Here is a 19,209-nt window from a genome sequence, read left to right on the forward strand (position 1 = left end):
TCCTTCAAAAACATGCAAGAATTGATGTTTCTAAAGTGGAAATGTCATTCTATGACAGTTTGACAAATAAATACAAATGAATCTAAAATACTCATATTCTGTCATTTTCAGGTCGGAATAACGCTATTTGAGCGAGAAAAGCACAAAATGAACATATACTGCACTTTTCACACTAACTCAACACGAATTCAAAATAAACCATGCTGTCCTTCAAAAACATGCAAGAATTGATGTTTCTAAAGTGGAAATGTCATTCTATGACAGTTTGACAAATAAATACAAATGAATCTAAAATACTCATATTCTGTCATTTTCAGGTCGGAATAACGCTATTTGAGCGAGAAAAGCACAAAATGAACATATACTGCACTTTTCACACTAACTCAACACGAATTCAAAATAAACCATGCTGTCCTTCAAAAACATGCAAGAATTGATGTTTCTAAAGTGGAAATGTCATTCTATGACAGTTTGACAAATAAATACAAATGAATCTAAAATACTCATATTCTGTCATTTTCAGGTCGGAATAACGCTATTTGAGCGAGAAAAGCACAAAATGAACATATACTGCACTTTTCACACTAACTCAACACGAATTCAAAATAAACCATGCTGTCCTTCAAAAACATGCAAGAATTGATGTTTCTAAAGTGGAAATGTCATTCTATGACAGTTTGACAAATAAATACAAATGAATCTAAAATACTCATATTCTGTCATTTTCAGGTCGGAATAACGCTATTTGAGCGAGAAAAGCACAAAATGAACATATACTGCACTTTTCACACTAACTCAACACGAATTCAAAATAAACCATGCTGTCCTTCAAAAACATGCAAGAATTGATGTTTCTAAAGTGGAAATGTCATTCTATGACAGTTTGACAAATAAATACAAATGAATCTAAAATACTCATATTCTGTCATTTTCAGGTCGGAATAACGCTATTTGAGCGAGAAAAGCACAAAATGAACATATACTGCACTTTTCACACTAACTCAACACGAATTCAAAATAAACCATGCTGTCCTTCAAAAACATGCAAGAATTGATGTTTCTAAAGTGGAAATGTCATTCTATGACAGTTTGACAAATAAATACAAATGAATCTAAAATACTCATATTCTGTCATTTTCAGGTCGGAATAACGCTATTTGAGCGAGAAAAGCACAAAATGAACATATACTGCACTTTTCACACTAACTCAACACGAATTCAAAATAAACCATGCTGTCCTTCAAAAACATGCAAGAATTGATGTTTCTAAAGTGGAAATGTCATTCTATGACAGTTTGACAAATAAATACAAATGAATCTAAAATACTCATATTCTGTCATTTTCAGGTCGGAATAACGCTATTTGAGCGAGAAAAGCACAAAATGAACATATACTGCACTTTTCACACTAACTCAACACGAATTCAAAATAAACCATGCTGTCCTTCAAAAACATGCAAGAATTGATGTTTCTAAAGTGGAAATGTCATTCTATGACAGTTTGACAAATAAATACAAATGAATCTAAAATACTCATATTCTGTCATTTTCAGGTCGGAATAACGCTATTTGAGCGAGAAAAGCACAAAATGAACATATACTGCACTTTTCACACTAACTCAACACGAATTCAAAATAAACCATGCTGTCCTTCAAAAACATGCAAGAATTGATGTTTCTAAAGTGGAAATGTCATTCTATGACAGTTTGACAAATAAATACAAATGAATCTAAAATACTCATATTCTGTCATTTTCAGGTCGGAATAACGCTATTTGAGCGAGAAAAGCACAAAATGAACATATACTGCACTTTTCACACTAACTCAACACGAATTCAAAATAAACCATGCTGTCCTTCAAAAACATGCAAGAATTGATGTTTCTAAAGTGGAAATGTCATTCTATGACAGTTTGACAAATAAATACAAATGAATCTAAAATACTCATATTCTGTCATTTTCAGGTCGGAATAACGCTATTTGAGCGAGAAAAGCACAAAATGAACATATACTGCACTTTTCACACTAACTCAACACGAATTCAAAATAAACCATGCTGTCCTTCAAAAACATGCAAGAATTGATGTTTCTAAAGTGGAAATGTCATTCTATGACAGTTTGACAAATAAATACAAATGAATCTAAAATACTCATATTCTGTCATTTTCAGGTCGGAATAACGCTATTTGAGCGAGAAAAGCACAAAATGAACATATACTGCACTTTTCACACTAACTCAACACGAATTCAAAATAAACCATGCTGTCCTTCAAAAACATGCAAGAATTGATGTTTCTAAAGTGGAAATGTCATTCTATGACAGTTTGACAAATAAATACAAATGAATCTAAAATACTCATATTCTGTCATTTTCAGGTCGGAATAACGCTATTTGAGCGAGAAAAGCACAAAATGAACATATACTGCACTTTTCACACTAACTCAACACGAATTCAAAATAAACCATGCTGTCCTTCAAAAACATGCAAGAATTGATGTTTCTAAAGTGGAAATGTCATTCTCAGACAGTTTGACAAATAAATACAAATGAATCTAAAATACTCATATTCTGTCATTTTCAGGTCGGAATAACGCTATTTGAGCGAGAAAAGCACAAAATGAACATATACTGCACTTTTCACACTAACTCAACACGAATTCAAAATAAACCATGCTGTCCTTCAAAAACATGCAAGAATTGATGTTTCTAAAGTGGAAATGTCATTCTATGACAGTTTGACAAATAAATACAAATGAATCTAAAATACTCATATTCTGTCATTTTCAGGTCGGAATAACGCTATTTGAGCGAGAAAAGCACAAAATGAACATATACTGCACTTTTCACACTAACTCAACACGAATTCAAAATAAACCATGCTGTCCTTCAAAAACATGCAAGAATTGATGTTTCTAAAGTGGAAATGTCATTCTATGACAGTTTGACAAATAAATACAAATGAATCTAAAATACTCATATTCTGTCATTTTCAGGTCGGAATAACGCTATTTGAGCGAGAAAAGCACAAAATGAACATATACTGCACTTTTCACACTAACTCAACACGAATTCAAAATAAACCATGCTGTCCTTCAAAAACATGCAAGAATTGATGTTTCTAAAGTGGAAATGTCATTCTATGACAGTTTGACAAATAAATACAAATGAATCTAAAATACTCATATTCTGTCATTTTCAGGTCGGAATAACGCTATTTGAGCGAGAAAAGCACAAAATGAACATATACTGCACTTTTCACACTAACTCAACACGAATTCAAAATAAACCATGCTGTCCTTCAAAAACATGCAAGAATTGATGTTTCTAAAGTGGAAATGTCATTCTATGACAGTTTGACAAATAAATACAAATGAATCTAAAATACTCATATTCTGTCATTTTCAGGTCGGAATAACGCTATTTGAGCGAGAAAAGCACTAAATGAACATATACTGCACTTTTCACACTAACTCAACACGAATTCAAAATAAACCATGCTGTCCTTCAAAAACATGCAAGAATTGATGTTTCTAAAGTGGAAATGTCATTCTATGACAGTTTGACAAATAAATACAAATGAATCTAAAATACTCATATTCTGTCATTTTCAGGTCGGAATAACGCTATTTGAGCGAGAAAAGCACAAAATGAACACATACTGCACTTTTCACACTAACTCAACACGAATTCAAAATAAACCATGCTGTCCTTCAAAAACATGCAAGAATTGATGTTTCTAAAGTGGAAATGTCATTCTATGACAGTTTGACAAATAAATACAAATGAATCTAAAATACTCATATTCTGTCATTTTCAGGTCGGAATAACGCTATTTGAGCGAGAAAAGCACAAAATGAACATATACTGCACTTTTCACACTAACTCAACACGAATTCAAAATAAACCATGCTGTCCTTCAAAAACATGCAAGAATTGATGTTTCTAAAGTGGAAATGTCATTCTATGACAGTTTGACAAATAAATACAAATGAATCTAAAATACTCATATTCTGTCATTTTCAGGTCGGAATAACGCTATTTGAGCGAGAAAAGCACAAAATGAACATATACTGCACTTTTCACACTAACTCAACACGAATTCAAAATAAACCATGCTGTCCTTCAAAAACATGCAAGAATTGATGTTTCTAAAGTGGAAATGTCATTCTATGACAGTTTGACAAATAAATACAAATGAATCTAAAATACTCATATTCTGTCATTTTCAGGTCGGAATAACGCTATTTGAGCGAGAAAAGCACAAAATGAACATATACTGCACTTTTCACACTAACTCAACACGAATTCAAAATAAACCATGCTGTCCTTCAAAAACATGCAAGAATTGATGTTTCTAAAGTGGAAATGTCATTCTATGACAGTTTGACAAATAAATACAAATGAATCTAAAATACTCATATTCTGTCATTTTCAGGTCGGAATAACGCTATTTGAGCGAGAAAAGCACAAAATGAACATATACTGCACTTTTCACACTAACTCAACACGAATTCAAAATAAACCATGCTGTCCTTCAAAAACATGCAAGAATTGATGTTTCTAAAGTGGAAATGTCATTCTATGACAGTTTGACAAATAAATACAAATGAATCTAAAATACTCATATTCTGTCATTTTCAGGTCGGAATAACGCTATTTGAGCGAGAAAAGCACAAAATGAACATATACTGCACTTTTCACACTAACTCAACACGAATTCAAAATAAACCATGCTGTCCTTCAAAAACATGCAAGAATTGATGTTTCTAAAGTGGAAATGTCATTCTCATGACAGTTTGACAAATAAATACAAATGAATCTAAAATACTCATATTCTGTCATTTTCAGGTCGGAATAACGCTATTTGAGCGAGAAAAGCACAAAATGAACATATACTGCACTTTTCACACTAACTCAACACGAATTCAAAATAAACCATGCTGTCCTTCAAAAACATGCAAGAATTGATGTTTCTAAAGTGGAAATGTCATTCTCATGACAGTTTGACAAATAAATACAAATGAATCTAAAATACTCATATTCTGTCATTTTCAGGTCGGAATAACGCTATTTGAGCGAGAAAAGCACAAAATGAACATATACTGCACTTTTCACACTAACTCAACACGAATTCAAAATAAACCATGCTGTCCTTCAAAAACATGCAAGAATTGATGTTTCTAAAGTGGAAATGTCATTCTCAGACAGTTTGACAAATAAATACAAATGAATCTAAAATACTCATATTCTGTCATTTTCAGGTCGGAATAACGCTATTTGAGCGAGAAAAGCACAAAATGAACATATACTGCACTTTTCACACTAACTCAACACGAATTCAAAATAAACCATGCTGTCCTTCAAAAACATGCAAGAATTGATGTTTCTAAAGTGGAAATGTCATTCTATGACAGTTTGACAAATAAATACAAATGAATCTAAAATACTCATATTCTGTCATTTTCAGGTCGGAATAACGCTATTTGAGCGAGAAAAGCACTAAATGAACATATACTGCACTTTTCACACTAACTCAACACGAATTCAAAATAAACCATGCTGTCCTTCAAAAACATGCAAGAATTGATGTTTCTAAAGTGGAAATGTCATTCTATGACAGTTTGACAAATAAATACAAATGAATCTAAAATACTCATATTCTGTCATTTTCAGGTCGGAATAACGCTATTTGAGCGAGAAAAGCACAAAATGAACATATACTGCACTTTTCACACTAACTCAACACGAATTCAAAATAAACCATGCTGTCCTTCAAAAACATGCAAGAATTGATGTTTCTAAAGTGGAAATGTCATTCTATGACAGTTTGACAAATAAATACAAATGAATCTAAAATACTCATATTCTGTCATTTTCAGGTCGGAATAACGCTATTTGAGCGAGAAAAGCACAAAATGAACATATACTGCACTTTTCACACTAACTCAACACGAATTCAAAATAAACCATGCTGTCCTTCAAAAACATGCAAGAATTGATGTTTCTAAAGTGGAAATGTCATTCTATGACAGTTTGACAAATAAATACAAATGAATCTAAAATACTCATATTCTGTCATTTTCAGGTCGGAATAACGCTATTTGAGCGAGAAAAGCACAAAATGAACATATACTGCACTTTTCACACTAACTCAACACGAATTCAAAATAAACCATGCTGTCCTTCAAAAACATGCAAGAATTGATGTTTCTAAAGTGGAAATGTCATTCTATGACAGTTTGACAAATAAATACAAATGAATCTAACATACTCATATTCTGTCATTTTCAGGTCGGAATAACGCTATTTGAGCGAGAAAAGCACAAAATGAACATATACTGCACTTTTCACACTAACTCAACACGAATTCAAAATAAACCATGCTGTCCTTCAAAAACATGCAAGAATTGATGTTTCTAAAGTGGAAATGTCATTCTATGACAGTTTGACAAATAAATACAAATGAATCTAAAATACTCATATTCTGTCATTTTCAGGTCGGAATAACGCTATTTGAGCGAGAAAAGCACAAAATGAACATATACTGCACTTTTCACACTAACTCAACACGAATTCAAAATAAACCATGCTGTCCTTCAAAAACATGCAAGAATTGATGTTTCTAAAGTGGAAATGTCATTCTATGACAGTTTGACAAATAAATACAAATGAATCTAAAATACTCATATTCTGTCATTTTCAGGTCGGAATAACGCTATTTGAGCGAGAAAAGCACTAAATGAACATATACTGCACTTTTCACACTAACTCAACACGAATTCAAAATAAACCATGCTGTCCTTCAAAAACATGCAAGAATTGATGTTTCTAAAGTGGAAATGTCATTCTATGACAGTTTGACAAATAAATACAAATGAATCTAAAATACTCATATTCTGTCATTTTCAGGTCGGAATAACGCTATTTGAGCGAGAAAAGCACAAAATGAACACATACTGCACTTTTCACACTAACTCAACACGAATTCAAAATAAACCATGCTGTCCTTCAAAAACATGCAAGAATTGATGTTTCTAAAGTGGAAATGTCATTCTATGACAGTTTGACAAATAAATACAAATGAATCTAAAATACTCATATTCTGTCATTTTCAGGTCGGAATAACGCTATTTGAGCGAGAAAAGCACAAAATGAACATATACTGCACTTTTCACACTAACTCAACACGAATTCAAAATAAACCATGCTGTCCTTCAAAAACATGCAAGAATTGATGTTTCTAAAGTGGAAATGTCATTCTATGACAGTTTGACAAATAAATACAAATGAATCTAAAATACTCATATTCTGTCATTTTCAGGTCGGAATAACGCTATTTGAGCGAGAAAAGCACAAAATGAACATATACTGCACTTTTCACACTAACTCAACACGAATTCAAAAGAAACCATGCTGGCCTTCAAAAACATGCAAGAATTGATGTTTCTAAAGTGGAAATGTCATTCTATGACAGTTTGACAAATAAATACAAATGAATCTAACATACTCATATTCCGTCATTTTCAGCTCAAAATAACGCTATTTGAGCGAGAAAAGCACAAAATGAACATATACTGCACTTTTCACACTAACTCCACACGAATTCAAAAGAAACCATGCTGGCCTTCAAAAACATGCAAGAATTGATGTTTCTAAAGTGGAAATGTCATTCTATGACAGTTTGACAAATAAATACAAATGAATCTAACATACTCATATTCCGTCTTTTTCAGATCAAAATAACGCTATTTGAGCGAGAAAAGCACAAAATGAACATATACTGCACTTTTCACACTAACTCCACACGAATTCAAAAGAAACCATGCTGGCCTTCAAAAACATGCAAGAATTGATGTTTCTAAAGTGGAAATGTCATTCTATGACAGTTTGACAAATAAATACAAATGAATCTAACATACTCATATTCCGTCATTTTCAGCTCAAAATAACGCTATTTGAGCGAGAAAAGCACAAAATGAACATATACTGCACTTTTCACACTAACTCCACACGAATTCAAAAGAAACCATGCTGGCCTTCAAAAACATGCAAGAATTGATGTTTCTAAAGTGGAAATGTCATTCTATGACAGTTTGACAAATAAATACAAATGAATCTAAAATACTCATATTCTGTCATTTTCAGGTCGGAATAACGCTATTTGAGCGAGAAAAGCACAAAATGAACATATACTGCACTTTTCACACTAACTCAACACGAATTCAAAATAAACCATGCTGTCCTTCAAAAACATGCAAGAATTGATGTTTCTAAAGTGGAAATGTCATTCTATGACAGTTTGACAAATAAATACAAATGAATCTAAAATACTCATATTCTGTCATTTTCAGGTCGGAATAACGCTATTTGAGCGAGAAAAGCACAAAATGAACATATACTGCACTTTTCACACTAACTCAACACGAATTCAAAATAAACCATGCTGTCCTTCAAAAACATGCAAGAATTGATGTTTCTAAAGTGGAAATGTCATTCTATGACAGTTTGACAAATAAATACAAATGAATCTAAAATACTCATATTCTGTCATTTTCAGGTCGGAATAACGCTATTTGAGCGAGAAAAGCACAAAATGAACATATACTGCACTTTTCACACTAACTCAACACGAATTCAAAATAAACCATGCTGTCCTTCAAAAACATGCAAGAATTGATGTTTCTAAAGTGGAAATGTCATTCTATGACAGTTTGACAAATAAATACAAATGAATCTAAAATACTCATATTCTGTCATTTTCAGGTCGGAATAACGCTATTTGAGCGAGAAAAGCACAAAATGAACACATACTGCACTTTTCACACTAACTCAACACGAATTCAAAATAAACCATGCTGTCCTTCAAAAACATGCAAGAATTGATGTTTCTAAAGTGGAAATGTCATTCTATGACAGTTTGACAAATAAATACAAATGAATCTAAAATACTCATATTCTGTCATTTTCAGGTCGGAATAACGCTATTTGAGCGAGAAAAGCACAAAATGAACATATACTGCACTTTTCACACTAACTCAACACGAATTCAAAATAAACCATGCTGTCCTTCAAAAACATGCAAGAATTGATGTTTCTAAAGTGGAAATGTCATTCTATGACAGTTTGACAAATAAATACAAATGAATCTAAAATACTCATATTCTGTCATTTTCAGGTCGGAATAACGCTATTTGAGCGAGAAAAGCACAAAATGAACATATACTGCACTTTTCACACTAACTCAACACGAATTCAAAATAAACCATGCTGTCCTTCAAAAACATGCAAGAATTGATGTTTCTAAAGTGGAAATGTCATTCTCAGACAGTTTGACAAATAAATACAAATGAATCTAAAATACTCATATTCTGTCATTTTCAGGTCGGAATAACGCTATTTGAGCGAGAAAAGCACAAAATGAACATATACTGCACTTTTCACACTAACTCAACACGAATTCAAAATAAACCATGCTGTCCTTCAAAAACATGCAAGAATTGATGTTTCTAAAGTGGAAATGTCATTCTATGACAGTTTGACAAATAAATACAAATGAATCTAAAATACTCATATTCTGTCATTTTCAGGTCGGAATAACGCTATTTGAGCGAGAAAAGCACAAAATGAACACATACTGCACTTTTCACACTAACTCAACACGAATTCAAAATAAACCATGCTGTCCTTCAAAAACATGCAAGAATTGATGTTTCTAAAGTGGAAATGTCATTCTATGACAGTTTGACAAATAAATACAAATGAATCTAAAAATACTCATATTCTGTCATTTTCAGGTCGGAATAACGCTATTTGAGCGAGAAAAGCACAAAATGAACATATACTGCACTTTTCACACTAACTCAACACGAATTCAAAATAAACCATGCTGTCCTTCAAAAACATGCAAGAATTGATGTTTCTAAAGTGGAAATGTCATTCTATGACAGTTTGACAAATAAATACAAATGAATCTAAAATACTCATATTCTGTCATTTTCAGGTCGGAATAACGCTATTTGAGCGAGAAAAGCACAAAATGAACATATACTGCACTTTTCACACTAACTCAACACGAATTCAAAATAAACCATGCTGTCCTTCAAAAACATGCAAGAATTGATGTTTCTAAAGTGGAAATGTCATTCTCAGACAGTTTGACAAATAAATACAAATGAATCTAAAATACTCATATTCTGTCATTTTCAGGTCGGAATAACGCTATTTGAGCGAGAAAAGCACAAAATGAACATATACTGCACTTTTCACACTAACTCAACACGAATTCAAAATAAACCATGCTGTCCTTCAAAAACATGCAAGAATTGATGTTTCTAAAGTGGAAATGTCATTCTATGACAGTTTGACAAATAAATACAAATGAATCTAAAATACTCATATTCTGTCATTTTCAGGTCGGAATAACGCTATTTGAGCGAGAGAAAGCACAAAATGAACACATACTGCACTTTTCACACTAACTCAACACGAATTCAAAATAAACCATGCTGTCCTTCAAAAACATGCAAGAATTGATGTTTCTAAAGTGGAAATGTCATTCTATGACAGTTTGACAAATAAATACAAATGAATCTAAAATACTCATATTCTGTCATTTTCAGGTCGGAATAACGCTATTTGAGCGAGAAAAGCACAAAATGAACATATACTGCACTTTTCACACTAACTCAACACGAATTCAAAATAAACCATGCTGTCCTTCAAAAACATGCAAGAATTGATGTTTCTAAAGTGGAAATGTCATTCTATGACAGTTTGACAAATAAATACAAATGAATCTAAAATACTCATATTCTGTCATTTTCAGGTCGGAATAACGCTATTTGAGCGAGAAAAGCACAAAATGAACATATACTGCACTTTTCACACTAACTCAACACGAATTCAAAATAAACCATGCTGTCCTTCAAAAACATGCAAGAATTGATGTTTCTAAAGTGGAAATGTCATTCTATGACAGTTTGACAAATAAATACAAATGAATCTAAAATACTCATATTCTGTCATTTTCAGGTCGGAATAACGCTATTTGAGCGAGAAAAGCACAAAATGAACATATACTGCACTTTTCACACTAACTCAACACGAATTCAAAATAAACCATGCTGTCCTTCAAAAACATGCAAGAATTGATGTTTCTAAAGTGGAAATGTCATTCTATGACAGTTTGACAAATAAATACAAATGAATCTAAAATACTCATATTCTGTCATTTTCAGGTCGGAATAACGCTATTTGAGCGAGAAAAGCACAAAATGAACATATACTGCACTTTTCACACTAACTCAACACGAATTCAAAATAAACCATGCTGTCCTTCAAAAACATGCAAGAATTGATGTTTCTAAAGTGGAAATGTCATTCTATGACAGTTTGACAAATAAATACAAATGAATCTAAAATACTCATATTCTGTCATTTTCAGGTCGGAATAACGCTATTTGAGCGAGAAAAGCACAAAATGAACACATACTGCACTTTTCACACTAACTCAACACGAATTCAAAATAAACCATGCTGTCCTTCAAAAACATGCAAGAATTGATGTTTCTAAAGTGGAAATGTCATTCTATGACAGTTTGACAAATAAATACAAATGAATCTAAAATACTCATATTCTGTCATTTTCAGGTCGGAATAACGCTATTTGAGCGAGAAAAGCACAAAATGAACATATACTGCACTTTTCACACTAACTCAACACGAATTCAAAATAAACCATGCTGTCCTTCAAAAACATGCAAGAATTGATGTTTCTAAAGTGGAAATGTCATTCTATGACAGTTTGACAAATAAATACAAATGAATCTAAAATACTCATATTCTGTCATTTTCAGGTCGGAATAACGCTATTTGAGCGAGAAAAGCACAAAATGAACATATACTGCACTTTTCACACTAACTCAACACGAATTCAAAATAAACCATGCTGTCCTTCAAAAACATGCAAGAATTGATGTTTCTAAAGTGGAAATGTCATTCTCAGACAGTTTGACAAATAAATACAAATGAATCTAAAATACTCATATTCTGTCATTTTCAGGTCGGAATAACGCTATTTGAGCGAGAAAAGCACAAAATGAACATATACTGCACTTTTCACACTAACTCAACACGAATTCAAAATAAACCATGCTGTCCTTCAAAAACATGCAAGAATTGATGTTTCTAAAGTGGAAATGTCATTCTATGACAGTTTGACAAATAAATACAAATGAATCTAAAATACTCATATTCTGTCATTTTCAGGTCGGAATAACGCTATTTGAGCGAGAAAAGCACAAAATGAACACATACTGCACTTTTCACACTAACTCAACACGAATTCAAAATAAACCATGCTGTCCTTCAAAAACATGCAAGAATTGATGTTTCTAAAGTGGAAATGTCATTCTATGACAGTTTGACAAATAAATACAAATGAATCTAAAATACTCATATTCTGTCATTTTCAGGTCGGAATAACGCTATTTGAGCGAGAAAAGCACAAAATGAACATATACTGCACTTTTCACACTAACTCAACACGAATTCAAAATAAACCATGCTGTCCTTCAAAAACATGCAAGAATTGATGTTTCTAAAGTGGAAATGTCATTCTATGACAGTTTGACAAATAAATACAAATGAATCTAAAATACTCATATTCTGTCATTTTCAGGTCGGAATAACGCTATTTGAGCGAGAAAAGCACAAAATGAACATATACTGCACTTTTCACACTAACTCAACACGAATTCAAAATAAACCATGCTGTCCTTCAAAAACATGCAAGAATTGATGTTTCTAAAGTGGAAATGTCATTCTCAGACAGTTTGACAAATAAATACAAATGAATCTAAAATACTCATATTCTGTCATTTTCAGGTCGGAATAACGCTATTTGAGCGAGAAAAGCACAAAATGAACATATACTGCACTTTTCACACTAACTCAACACGAATTCAAAATAAACCATGCTGTCCTTCAAAAACATGCAAGAATTGATGTTTCTAAAGTGGAAATGTCATTCTATGACAGTTTGACAAATAAATACAAATGAATCTAAAATACTCATATTCTGTCATTTTCAGGTCGGAATAACGCTATTTGAGCGAGAAAAGCACAAAATGAACATATACTGCACTTTTCACACTAACTCAACACGAATTCAAAATAAACCATGCTGTCCTTCAAAAACATGCAAGAATTGATGTTTCTAAAGTGGAAATGTCATTCTATGACAGTTTGACAAATAAATACAAATGAATCTAAAATACTCATATTCTGTCATTTTCAGGTCGGAATAACGCTATTTGAGCGAGAAAAGCACAAAATGAACATATACTGCACTTTTCACACTAACTCAACACGAATTCAAAATAAACCATGCTGTCCTTCAAAAACATGCAAGAATTGATGTTTCTAAAGTGGAAATGTCATTCTATGACAGTTTGACAAATAAATACAAATGAATCTAAAATACTCATATTCTGTCATTTTCAGGTCGGAATAACGCTATTTGAGCGAGAAAAGCACAAAATGAACATATACTGCACTTTTCACACTAACTCAACACGAATTCAAAATAAACCATGCTGTCCTTCAAAAACATGCAAGAATTGATGTTTCTAAAGTGGAAATGTCATTCTATGACAGTTTGACAAATAAATACAAATGAATCTAAAATACTCATATTCTGTCATTTTCAGGTCGGAATAACGCTATTTGAGCGAGAAAAGCACTAAATGAACATATACTGCACTTTTCACACTAACTCAACACGAATTCAAAATAAACCATGCTGTCCTTCAAAAACATGCAAGAATTGATGTTTCTAAAGTGGAAATGTCATTCTATGACAGTTTGACAAATAAATACAAATGAATCTAAAATACTCATATTCTGTCATTTTCAGGTCGGAATAACGCTATTTGAGCGAGAAAAGCACAAAATGAACACATACTGCACTTTTCACACTAACTCAACACGAATTCAAAATAAACCATGCTGTCCTTCAAAAACATGCAAGAATTGATGTTTCTAAAGTGGAAATGTCATTCTATGACAGTTTGACAAATAAATACAAATGAATCTAAAATACTCATATTCTGTCATTTTCAGGTCGGAATAACGCTATTTGAGCGAGAAAAGCACAAAATGAACATATACTGCACTTTTCACACTAACTCAACACGAATTCAAAATAAACCATGCTGTCCTTCAAAAACATGCAAGAATTGATGTTTCTAAAGTGGAAATGTCATTCTATGACAGTTTGACAAATAAATACAAATGAATCTAAAATACTCATATTCTGTCATTTTCAGGTCGGAATAACGCTATTTGAGCGAGAAAAGCACTAAATGAACATATACTGCACTTTTCACACTAACTCAACACGAATTCAAAATAAACCATGCTGTCCTTCAAAAACATGCAAGAATTGATGTTTCTAAAGTGGAAATGTCATTCTATGACAGTTTGACAAATAAATACAAATGAATCTAAAATACTCATATTCTGTCATTTTCAGGTCGGAATAACGCTATTTGAGCGAGAAAAGCACAAAATGAACATATACTGCACTTTTCACACTAACTCAACACGAATTCAAAATAAACCATGCTGTCCTTCAAAAACATGCAAGAATTGATGTTTCTAAAGTGGAAATGTCATTCTATGACAGTTTGACAAATAAATACAAATGAATCTAAAATACTCATATTCTGTCATTTTCAGGTCGGAATAACGCTATTTGAGCGAGAAAAGCACAAAATGAACATATACTGCACTTTTCACACTAACTCAACACGAATTCAAAATAAACCATGCTGTCCTTCAAAAACATGCAAGAATTGATGTTTCTAAAGTGGAAATGTCATTCTATGACAGTTTGACAAATAAATACAAATGAATCTAAAATACTCATATTCTGTCATTTTCAGGTCGGAATAACGCTATTTGAGCGAGAAAAGCACAAAATGAACATATACTGCACTTTTCACACTAACTCAACACGAATTCAAAATAAACCATGCTGTCCTTCAAAAACATGCAAGAATTGATGTTTCTAAAGTGGAAATGTCATTCTATGACAGTTTGACAAATAAATACAAATGAATCTAAAATACTCATATTCTGTCATTTTCAGGTCGGAATAACGCTATTTGAGCGAGAAAAGCACAAAATGAACATATACTGCACTTTTCACACTAACTCAACACGAATTCAAAATAAACCATGCTGTCCTTCAAAAACATGCAAGAATTGATGTTTCTAAAGTGGAAATGTCATTCTATGACAGTTTGACAAATAAATACAAATGAATCTAAAATACTCATATTCTGTCATTTTCAGGTCGGAATAACGCTATTTGAGCGAGAAAAGCACAAAATGAACATATACTGCACTTTTCACACTAACTCAACACGAATTCAAAATAAACCATGCTGTCCTTCAAAAACATGCAAGAATTGATGTTTCTAAAGTGGAAATGTCATTCTATGACAGTTTGACAAATAAATACAAATGAATCTAAAATACTCATATTCTGTCATTTTCAGGTCGGAATAACGCTATTTGAGCGAGAAAAGCACAAAATGAACATATACTGCACTTTTCACACTAACTCAACACGAATTCAAAATAAACCATGCTGTCCTTCAAAAACATGCAAGAATTGATGTTTCTAAAGTGGAAATGTCATTCTATGACAGTTTGACAAATAAATACAAATGAATCTAAAATACTCATATTCTGTCATTTTCAGGTCGGAATAACGCTATTTGAGCGAGAAAAGCACAAAATGAACATATACTGCACTTTTCACACTAACTCAACACGAATTCAAAATAAACCATGCTGTCCTTCAAAAACATGCAAGAATTGATGTTTCTAAAGTGGAAATGTCATTCTATGACAGTTTGACAAATAAATACAAATGAATCTAAAATACTCATATTCTGTCATTTTCAGGTCGGAATAACGCTATTTGAGCGAGAAAAGCACAAAATGAACATATACTGCACTTTTCACACTAACTCAACACGAATTCAAAATAAACCATGCTGTCCTTCAAAAACATGCAAGAATTGATGTTTCTAAAGTGGAAATGTCATTCTATGACAGTTTGACAAATAAATACAAATGAATCTAAAATACTCATATTCTGTCATTTTCAGGTCGGAATAACGCTATTTGAGCGAGAAAAGCACAAAATGAACATATACTGCACTTTTCACACTAACTCAACACGAATTCAAAATAAACCATGCTGTCCTTCAAAAACATGCAAGAATTGATGTTTCTAAAGTGGAAATGTCATTCTCATGACAGTTTGACAAATAAATACAAATGAATCTAAAATACTCATATTCTGTCATTTTCAGGTCGGAATAACGCTATTTGAGCGAGAAAAGCACAAAATGAACATATACTGCACTTTTCACACTAACTCAACACGAATTCAAAATAAACCATGCTGTCCTTCAAAAACATGCAAGAATTGATGTTTCTAAAGTGGAAATGTCATTCTATGACAGTTTGACAAATAAATACAAATGAATCTAAAATACTCATATTCTGTCATTTTCAGGTCGGAATAACGCTATTTGAGCGAGAAAAGCACAAAATGAACATATACTGCACTTTTCACACTAACTCAACACGAATTCAAAATAAACCATGCTGTCCTTCAAAAACATGCAAGAATTGATGTTTCTAAAGTGGAAATGTCATTCTATGACAGTTTGACAAATAAATACAAATGAATCTAAAATACTCATATTCTGTCATTTTCAGGTCGGAATAACGCTATTTGAGCGAGAAAAGCACAAAATGAACATATACTGCACTTTTCACACTAACTCAACACGAATTCAAAATAAACCATGCTGTCCTTCAAAAACATGCAAGAATTGATGTTTCTAAAGTGGAAATGTCATTCTATGACAGTTTGACAAATAAATACAAATGAATCTAAAATACTCATATTCTGTCATTTTCAGGTCGGAATAACGCTATTTGAGCGAGAAAAGCACAAAATGAACATATACTGCACTTTTCACACTAACTCAACACGAATTCAAAATAAACCATGCTGTCCTTCAAAAACATGCAAGAATTGATGTTTCTAAAGTGGAAATGTCATTCTATGACAGTTTGACAAATAAATACAAATGAATCTAAAATACTCATATTCTGTCATTTTCAGGTCGGAATAACGCTATTTGAGCGAGAAAAGCACAAAATGAACATATACTGCACTTTTCACACTAACTCAACACGAATTCAAAATAAACCATGCTGTCCTTCAAAAACATGCAAGAATTGATGTTTCTAAAGTGGAAATGTCATTCTATGACAGTTTGACAAATAAATACAAATGAATCTAAAATACTCATATTCTGTCATTTTCAGGTCGGAATAACGCTATTTGAGCGAGAAAAGCACAAAATGAACATATACTGCACTTTTCACACTAACTCAACACGAATTCAAAATAAACCATGCTGTCCTTCAAAAACATGCAAGAATTGATGTTTCTAAAGTGGAAATGTCATTCTATGACAGTTTGACAAATAAATACAAATGAATCTAAAATACTCATATTCTGTCATTTTCAGGTCGGAATAACGCTATTTGAGCGAGAAAAGCACAAAATGAACATATACTGCACTTTTCACACTAACTCAACACGAATTCAAAATAAACCATGCTGTCCTTCAAAAACATGCAAGAATTGATGTTTCTAAAGTGGAAATGTCATTCTATGACAGTTTGACAAATAAATACAAATGAATCTAAAATACTCATATTCTGTCATTTTCAGGTCGGAATAACGCTATTTGAGCGAGAAAAGCACAAAATGAACATATACTGCACTTTTCACACTAACTCAACACGAATTCAAAATAAACCATGCTGTCCTTCAAAAACATGCAAGAATTGATGTTTCTAAAGTGGAAATGTCATTCTATGACAGTTTGACAAATAAATACAAATGAATCTAAAATACTCATATTCTGTCATTTTCAGGTCGGAATAACGCTATTTGAGCGAGAAAAGCACAAAATGAACATATACTGCACTTTTCACACTAACTCAACACGAATTCAAAATAAACCATGCTGTCCTTCAAAAACATGCAAGAATTGATGTTTCTAAAGTGGAAATGTCATTCTATGACAGTTTGACAAATAAATACAAATGAATCTAAAATACTCATATTCTGTCATTTTCAGGTCGGAATAACGCTATTTGAGCGAGAAAAGCACAAAATGAACATATACTGCACTTTTCACACTAACTCAACACGAATTCAAAATAAACCATGCTGTCCTTCAAAAACATGCAAGAATTGATGTTTCTAAAGTGGAAATGTCATTCTATGACAGTTTGACAAATAAATACAAATGAATCTAAAATACTCATATTCTGTCATTTTCAGGTCGGAATAACGCTATTTGAGCGAGAAAAGCACAAAATGAACATATACTGCACTTTTCACACTAACTCAACACGAATTCAAAAGAAACCATGCTGGCCTTCAAAAACATGCAAGAATTGATGTTTCTAAAGTGGAAATGTCATTCTCAGACAGTTTGACAAATAAATACAAATGAATCTAAAATACTCATATTCTGTCATTTTCAGGTCGGAATAACGCTATTTGAGCGAGAAAAGCACAAAATGAACATATACTGCACTTTTCACACTAACTCAACACGAATTCAAAATAAACCATGCTGTCCTTCAAAAACATGCAAGAATTGATGTTTCTAAAGTGGAAATGTCATTCTCAGACAGTTTGACAAATAAATACAAATGAATCTAAAATACTCATATTCTGTCATTTTCAGGTCGGAATAACGCTATTTGAGCGAGAAAAGCACAAAATGAACATATACTGCACTTTTCACACTAACTCAACACGAATTCAAAATAAACCATGCTGTCCTTCAAAAACATGCAAGAATTGATGTTTCTAAAGTGGAAATGTCATTCTCAGACAGTTTGACAAATAAATACAAATGAATCTAAAATACTCATATTCTGTCATTTTCAGGTCGGAATAACGCTATTTGAGCGAGAAAAGCACAAAATGAACATATACTGCACTTTTCACACTAACTCAACACGAATTCAAAATAAACCATGCTGTCCTTCAAAAACATGCAAGAATTGATGTTTCTAAAGTGGAAATGTC

Source organism: Chaetodon auriga, chromosome 15, assembly GCF_051107435.1.
Source record: "Chaetodon auriga isolate fChaAug3 chromosome 15, fChaAug3.hap1, whole genome shotgun sequence".
NCBI lineage: Eukaryota > Metazoa > Chordata > Actinopteri > Chaetodontiformes > Chaetodontidae > Chaetodon > Chaetodon auriga.